This window comes from Octopus bimaculoides, chromosome 9 (genome assembly GCF_001194135.2).
Source record: "Octopus bimaculoides isolate UCB-OBI-ISO-001 chromosome 9, ASM119413v2, whole genome shotgun sequence".
NCBI lineage: Eukaryota > Metazoa > Mollusca > Cephalopoda > Octopoda > Octopodidae > Octopus > Octopus bimaculoides.
Genome location: NC_068989.1, coordinates 39499539 through 39506957, shown reverse-complemented (window position 1 = coordinate 39506957; position 7419 = coordinate 39499539).

Sequence of the window (7419 nt, the reverse complement as noted above, 5' to 3'; positions counted from 1 at the left end):
ACACACACACACACACACACACACACACACACACACACACACACACACACAAACACTGTGTTTCAATTTATCTTTGAGGAAAATTTTATTGAAAATTTGACAGCTTCTCTCTTTCTCTCTCACCCTTTAAGCACACATCATATACGCACATACATATTTACATACACATACTAAACACACTCACACACATGAACATACATACTAAACTTTCATATATTTCTTAATGAGATTTTAGTTGGGTGGAGCATTATGTTTTAATAGAAATTAAAGATACATCTACATCAGGAAACCAATTCATCATTCTGTAAAACACAGTATGCTCACAGGGGAGTATGTGTGGTGGCGGAATAAACTTAGAGAGTTTGCATTTTCCATAACCATATATGAGGTACTGCTTGGCCTAAGATTCTTTACATAATATTGATTTAAAACATAAGGATGAAAACAGGCACTTTTTGGTAGGAGAAAGGGTAGTGAATTTATAAAATACTCTGTTGTTGACTGGTTTTTATTGTGTCAGTCTTGGATGAGCACAAACCAAGGCTAACCCTGGTGGGATCTGAACCTAGATTATAGTGTTACAATACAGTAAAGCCAAGTATTTAGTCAATCACTTTACCATTTCTACTACTCAGATCCATCCATCTTTTCTGTCCACCATTCCTGTTCTCAGACACCTCCTCTATAGGGGCCTTTCAGAAGCAACAGTCATAACACTTTCCATCTGGGTTCTTGAGTGTGACTAACTGAGACTACGAGGGCTTGCTGGAAAGTTCCTGGCTTTAAAGGTATCGCAAAAGGCCTAATTGAGGGCCCAACTCTTTGGCTAAGAAAAAATGAAGGACTGCTACACTAAATGTGTGAATCTGAGAGGAGAATATGTTGAATAAAATCATAAGTAACTGATCCTCTTGTATTTTTTTTTAACCCAAAGCCAGGAAATTTTCAGCACTCCCTCATATAGATATATCCAACCGTCTCCCTCGTTCTTGGTCTGCTCTAAGTGTCGTGTTGGTTGACTTGGTTTGAAGAATCTGTCTTGCAATTCTTTCTTCTAACATTCTTATAGCTATGACCTTTCAACGTGAAGTAGAAGCTCAACTTGGAGACTCCCTGTTGCACGAATTACCTTGTGATTGTGACTCATTACATTCTGGTTCTGAATCTCACCAAAGCCAACTTTGTTAATCATTCTTTTCAGAGTCAATAAAATAAGTACCAGTCGTATATGGGATGCTATAGGGGATTTATCAGCTGTTTTCTTCTTTCTAAAGTATGCCCTTGTACCTAACACAGATATCAATAACCCTTTAACATTCAGATTACTCTGTCAAATGTAATGCTTATTTATTTATATTGCCTTGAATTAATCTAGCATTATGTCATAGTTTCAGATGTTGAAGACGTGACTGTTTATCTTTAGAATGACTGTAAATAGCATTATAAGCTTTATGCTTATAAGTGTTCACCATGTATCAGCTATTGAGAATAGTCTAATATTGGGGCATATAAATTCTTGATTGAAAAAAATGGGTATTAGTACCTGTGTGAATACCCATTATTTTCCAACCAGGTTTTATATGTCTCAATATCAAACTATTTTCTATAGCTAATACACAATGAACACTTATATACTTAAAATTTATAATTATCATTTACAGAATTTTCACTCATCATTGTTTCTTCATTTAACACTTTAGAATGATATTGAAGAATAGGTGTGAGAGTCCAGATCTGATTGATGTGAACGTGAAACAGGTAAAATATCTTGGCTGGATATGGCTGGTTTTAAAAATCTAAGAGGTTAAACAAAGTTCAACATCTCAACTTAAGTAAATGTATTGAAAATATATTAAAGCCTACTCAAATATTCCCATTAATTCTTATCTAATAGACACAACATTTTTCTTGAGTAAATAATAAAAACAGTGTCTTCTATCATTTTAAATATTTCGGTGATTTAACATCAGTGTGTGTATGTGTGTCACCTTAATAAAACACTGGGTGACCAACAACACTTTCACCTCCCTACATATAAATCTTTTAATATACATATTTCAACAACCATCAAGTTGAACACTGTTGTTTCCAGTAACACCTGTGTGAGGGTGTGTGTGTGTATGTAGAAATATGTGTATATAGTTGTATATAGGTGTATAGGTGTGTGTGCGTAACAGGCCATCATGAAATTTCACAATTTAAATGTATAAATGTTGAAGCCTTGGTTATTTTTGTTTGTTTATATATTTATCATTTTTATAACTTTTTATTTTCCTTCCTATTTTTCTTCGTTTTTTCTATTTTGAGTGATAAAACAAACATCGAATGAAGATAAATGTGCTCATGTGTGTGTGTTTGTGTGTGTGTACACACACTTATTTCTATTTATAAGTAAATATTGAGAATCTAAGTATAAAGATTAGAATTGTATAGTCTGCTATTGATAGTGCCAATACATTTAAGAATTTCTCAGTGAAATGAGAAATATATTCTTTTGGAACTGAATATCATGTAAATGGGTGTTAATAAATGTTTAAGATAACTGATAATTCAATGAAACATCTAGAATAGAATATAAGTACTTATCTTTTGCTATATGACTGTTTTTTTTTATGGCAATTGCTTACAAGGTTTGCATTTGTTGAATCTAAAGCCATTTGAATGCTAACCAACTTGTTCTCATTATACAATTGTGTCAAAGAACTTTAAAGGTTTAACTCTTTAACATTCAGATTACTCTATCAAATGTAATGCTTCTTTATTCATATTGTTTTTAATTAATCATGCATTGTTTCATAGCTTCAAGAATTTAATGATTTGATTGTTTATTTTAAAAAAAGATATTGTAGGTTAGGTGCAAGAGGCCTGATCTAACCAGTTTGAACACAAAACAGGAAGAACACTTGACTGGATATGCCCAGTTTAAAGTTCAGTGAACAAGACAAATGTTGGCCTTAACTTTGCTGAAAATCATTGGCAAAGATTTTTATCATATCTAACCTGGAAACCTTCTTGATAAATTACCACTCAAGAGATAAGTTACTGATCAGACCCTCACTTTGTCTCAAAATTTTGGGGGTTGTAGGTCTGCCAAGCTACTTCATTTGTAGAAGGGCTTTCTTACAGAAAACCTCATTAATTTGCCATCTTAAGACCAGTTACTGATCAGACTCTTTCCATGTCTCATATTCTGAGATCAGAAGTCTGTCTGACAACTCCATGAGTAGAAGGTGTTCTTGCCAAAGCTCTCACAGATTGCATTTTATCAGCCCTCATGTACCAAACAGCTTGGTTATGTCTGAAGCAATTGTAACTACAGAATTAAAAAAAATTCCATAAATTCCAGCCTTTGTTTTAATATATCCATATGCTCTAACTAATATATTTTATCAGGAATTTCAACTTATATTGATGGCTTTCTTTTTAAAGATAAACGTTCTACATATAATTTAATTGATAACTGGGATTCACAGAAGAGCTTAGTGAAGACAGCGCTCAGGTTTTTATCCCTTAAGTGGTTGGCATTTGGAAGGGCATCCAGCTGTAAAAATCATGCCAAATCTGACCTCACCTGTGCTCGTGCCATGTAAAAAGCACTGTGCACTCTGGTTGGTGTTAGGAAGGGCAACTGGAAATGTTGAAATACTAAAATGACTTATGTACAAGAGGTTAGACTTAACTTTCTCATTGCTTGCACTTAATGGATTAATTAAACATGTGTACACATAAAATTATTTGGCATGTAAAAAGATGATGATTGATGATTTTGTTTCCTGCTTACATCATCATCATCATCGTCGTTTAACGTCCGCTTTCCATGTTAGCATGGGTTGGACGATTTGACTGAGGACTGGTGAAACCAGATAGCTACACCAGGCTCCAATCTGATTTGGCAGAGTTTCTACAGCTAGATGCCCTTCCTAACGCCAACCACTCAGAGAGTGTAGTGGGTGCTTTTTACATGCCACCGGCACGAAGGCCAGTCAGGCGGTACTGGCAACGGCCACACTCAAAATGGTGTATTTTATGTGCCACCCGCACAAGAGCCAGTTCAGGTGCACTGGCAACGATCTCGCTCAAAAGTCCTTACACATGTCGCGGGCACAAATAAAATTTTATTGTTTGTTTCAATACAATGGTTGCTAAAATTAAGATTCAAATTGAAACTTTCGTTTGTGTATGGTTACTTAAAATTATGTTATTTCTCTTAATAAACCACTTAATTAATTTAAGATTAAAATTTGTTTGTACTCATGATTATTTAAAATTAAAATTATAGTACCTCTTAGTAAAAGTCTTCAAGGATTAAAGTTAAAATATGGATTGATACAATTAAGATTACAGTCTCCCTTATTGAACAACTGTATCCTATGGCAAAATGCTGGCCCTCCTTAAAGTAGAGAAAATTGAGAATTCTAAACTATTAAAATATGATTATACATTTATGAGAGTAGAAAGAGAAGTTAGACTTCACATTAATGAATATTGTAAATGTTAGAGAGTAATTTATAGTTCAAATTAAGTAATCTATTATAACTCTATCCAAATATATCTGACTAACTTGTGTCAACATCATTACAAGGTTAACAGAAAGATCTTTCCTTAATGAAAGATAATTCCATAATTGGTTTTCTGAGACTGTTAAATCAGTTCTATCTTGGATAAAACTGATACTTTTAAAGCTTACCTAAAGAGGTTGAAATATCTATCTCTGTATTAGTTCTAATGTCTCTCTTGGATTTCATGCTGTAGTTTCTTGGCATTTCTCCATTCATTACATATCACTGAACTCGAGTTACTTTGAGAAGGAAGCAAAACAATAATTGCTTGCATTTGTCAGATAGTGAAAATCAGATTTATACTGCAGGTGATATGTTTTGCAGGTGACATCGTATGGCTGGAAGGTAATTAGAAACATCACTGTTGATTGATGAAGATTGGAAATTAAGTTAGAATTTCATGGAGACTAATTATTCTCGTTTGTGTGTCCTCAGCGTGATTTCTAGTAACTTCCACAGAATTTGTGAAATTTTATGGAATAGGATTTTAATGTATTTGAATTTTTGTGCTGTATTTGCATAAAGTTTGCCTCCCAGCCGCATGATTTTAGATTCAGTCCCACTGCATGGTACCTTGGGCAAATGTCTTCTACTATAGCTTCAGGCTGACCAAGGCTTTGTGGGTGGATTTCTTAGGTTTCTTTCAATTTCTGTCAACTTGTCTGTCTGCTTATCTCCATATCATAGCATTGCATAATAATTGTAAATGAGTGTCGCTATCATACATTCAATGTCATTTACTTCTATAGCAGCTGTCGTTGGCTGTTCAAGTGCATATTATTAAATGGAAAAACAGTTAATATAAATCACTATAAGACATTTTAGTGTATAAATGTATTGAGTCCTGGGGTTCATTTGTTCAACTAAACCCTTCAAGGCAGTGCCCCAGCTTGGCTGCAGTCTAATGGCTGAAACAAGTCAAAAGTAAAAGGTGTATGACTTAGTGGTTAGGATGTTGCACTCACAATTATGAGATAGTAGTTTCACTTCCTAGACTTGTTAGTACATTGTGTTCTTGAGTAAAACACTTCATCTCATGTTACTCTGCAATCACTTTGATACCTGAAACATGGTCCATTGTGCACCTGCTCAGACAATGTTGATTTGATGGAGAGAGTGAGCTAATGTGTAGCATGAACATTTGATCACTATAAACAAATCATTTGTGCAGGTTGTTTGGCAAAAGCTGAAATGTCATCTTCAATAGGACAGTCCATCATATATATATTGTTTAATAATGACGAAACTGACTCAATAAAACAAACTATATTTTAAAGTTTCCAAGAGGTTACTACAAAATTCTTTCTTAAACTTGACCTTAAAAGAAATTTATACATTATTTGGCGGTAATGTGCAAGAGATTGGAATCTCATTACAGAACAATGTAAGATTTATATTGTTTAACCTCAGGTCAGGTTTAATTGAACAAAGGCATTCCAACTGTAGCCTTACAATACATCTTTTCTTTTCTTTCAAACACAGTATATCCAGAACTACATTATCGCATGTGTCATGTTTTTTTTTCTATGATAGTGGGGTAGAATTTGAGTAAGAGTTGGTTATTATTTCTAGTAAGTTGAATGACTACATAGAAGCTTCCCTTGTTTGTTTGAAGAAGATGTGTTTTTTTTTGTACTAAATGTTGAGTATTAAAGGCTTTCACAGAAATTCCTGAATGTTTGTGCAGAGTGTGAGAAGATGAATATCCAGAATTGATTCTTTTTCTCAGACTTTGTTTGGGTATTGAAGATAACAATTTGGAGGAAAGAAGGTGAAGAAGAGAATAGTTCATCCAAGGGTGAATAGCATACAGATTTATGTATTAATTGATAGGTCAGCCTCCTTTGAAATTGCTGATTTGAACTGCTTGTAGTATCTGGCATGCACTTGGAACTCTCTTCTGCTGTTACTCTCTAACTGTTAGCAACATTACACAAAGGAAGGTTTAATCAGAAGCAGTGAACTGACTAGTCCCCAAAGCAGAGGTCCATTCCATGTGTTTGCAAAGGGGCACGCTATGCTTATGTCATTGAAAGATATGTTATCTCTACTTACCACAAAAGAGCTACAGTGTTTTATCATGATAGATTGTTTAAAAGTCTCAGAAAACGTTTTTTGTTCTATCATCAACATTTTGGAGTAACCAAGTGGTATATATAGCTGTTGTATCTCTTCAAAGGTGGTGGAAGAATAGGATGAAGATGTGCACAAGTACTGAAATTCTGTTAATGAGTGGTAGAATTAATGAACTGGCAAGTTTGATCAGTGTAGAAGAGCCTGCATAGTTATGTGCTCTGTTCCCTTTTCCCAGATTAACTGTATATATATGTGTGTATATGTAGCTCTTTTCTTTCTCAAAAGAATGATTTCTGATGTTTGTTAGTGATGAAAGATTTACTTGTCTGGACTGCCACTATTTTGTAGTGTTCAATAATTGTTTCCTGCCTCCCTCATTGGCACCATGACATATTTTGGATGAGTGGTGTTGTCAGTTCAATCAGTCCCAGTAGCTCATTGGTACTTGTTTAGTCAGCACAAAAGCAATCAAAGTTGAAGCTGACCAAAATAGAATATTTTAATTTTAAGACACATAAATACAAAGTGTTCAACTGATTCTCTAAACTTTGATGTCTCAAGAGCTCAAATATGTGGTGCAAAGAGAAGGAAGAGAGTGGCTCAAAAGCAATTCACAGAACTGTGTATTCTGTTTGTGAATGACAAAATACCAGCTCAGAGAATCATGAAAGAATATTAAACTGACAATGTGGAATCACATTAATCCTTATTGACCATGAAGATAAAAACAATACTGTATATTATCTTTATATATGCATGGTAAGTGCTGGTGAAAGAAGCAAGA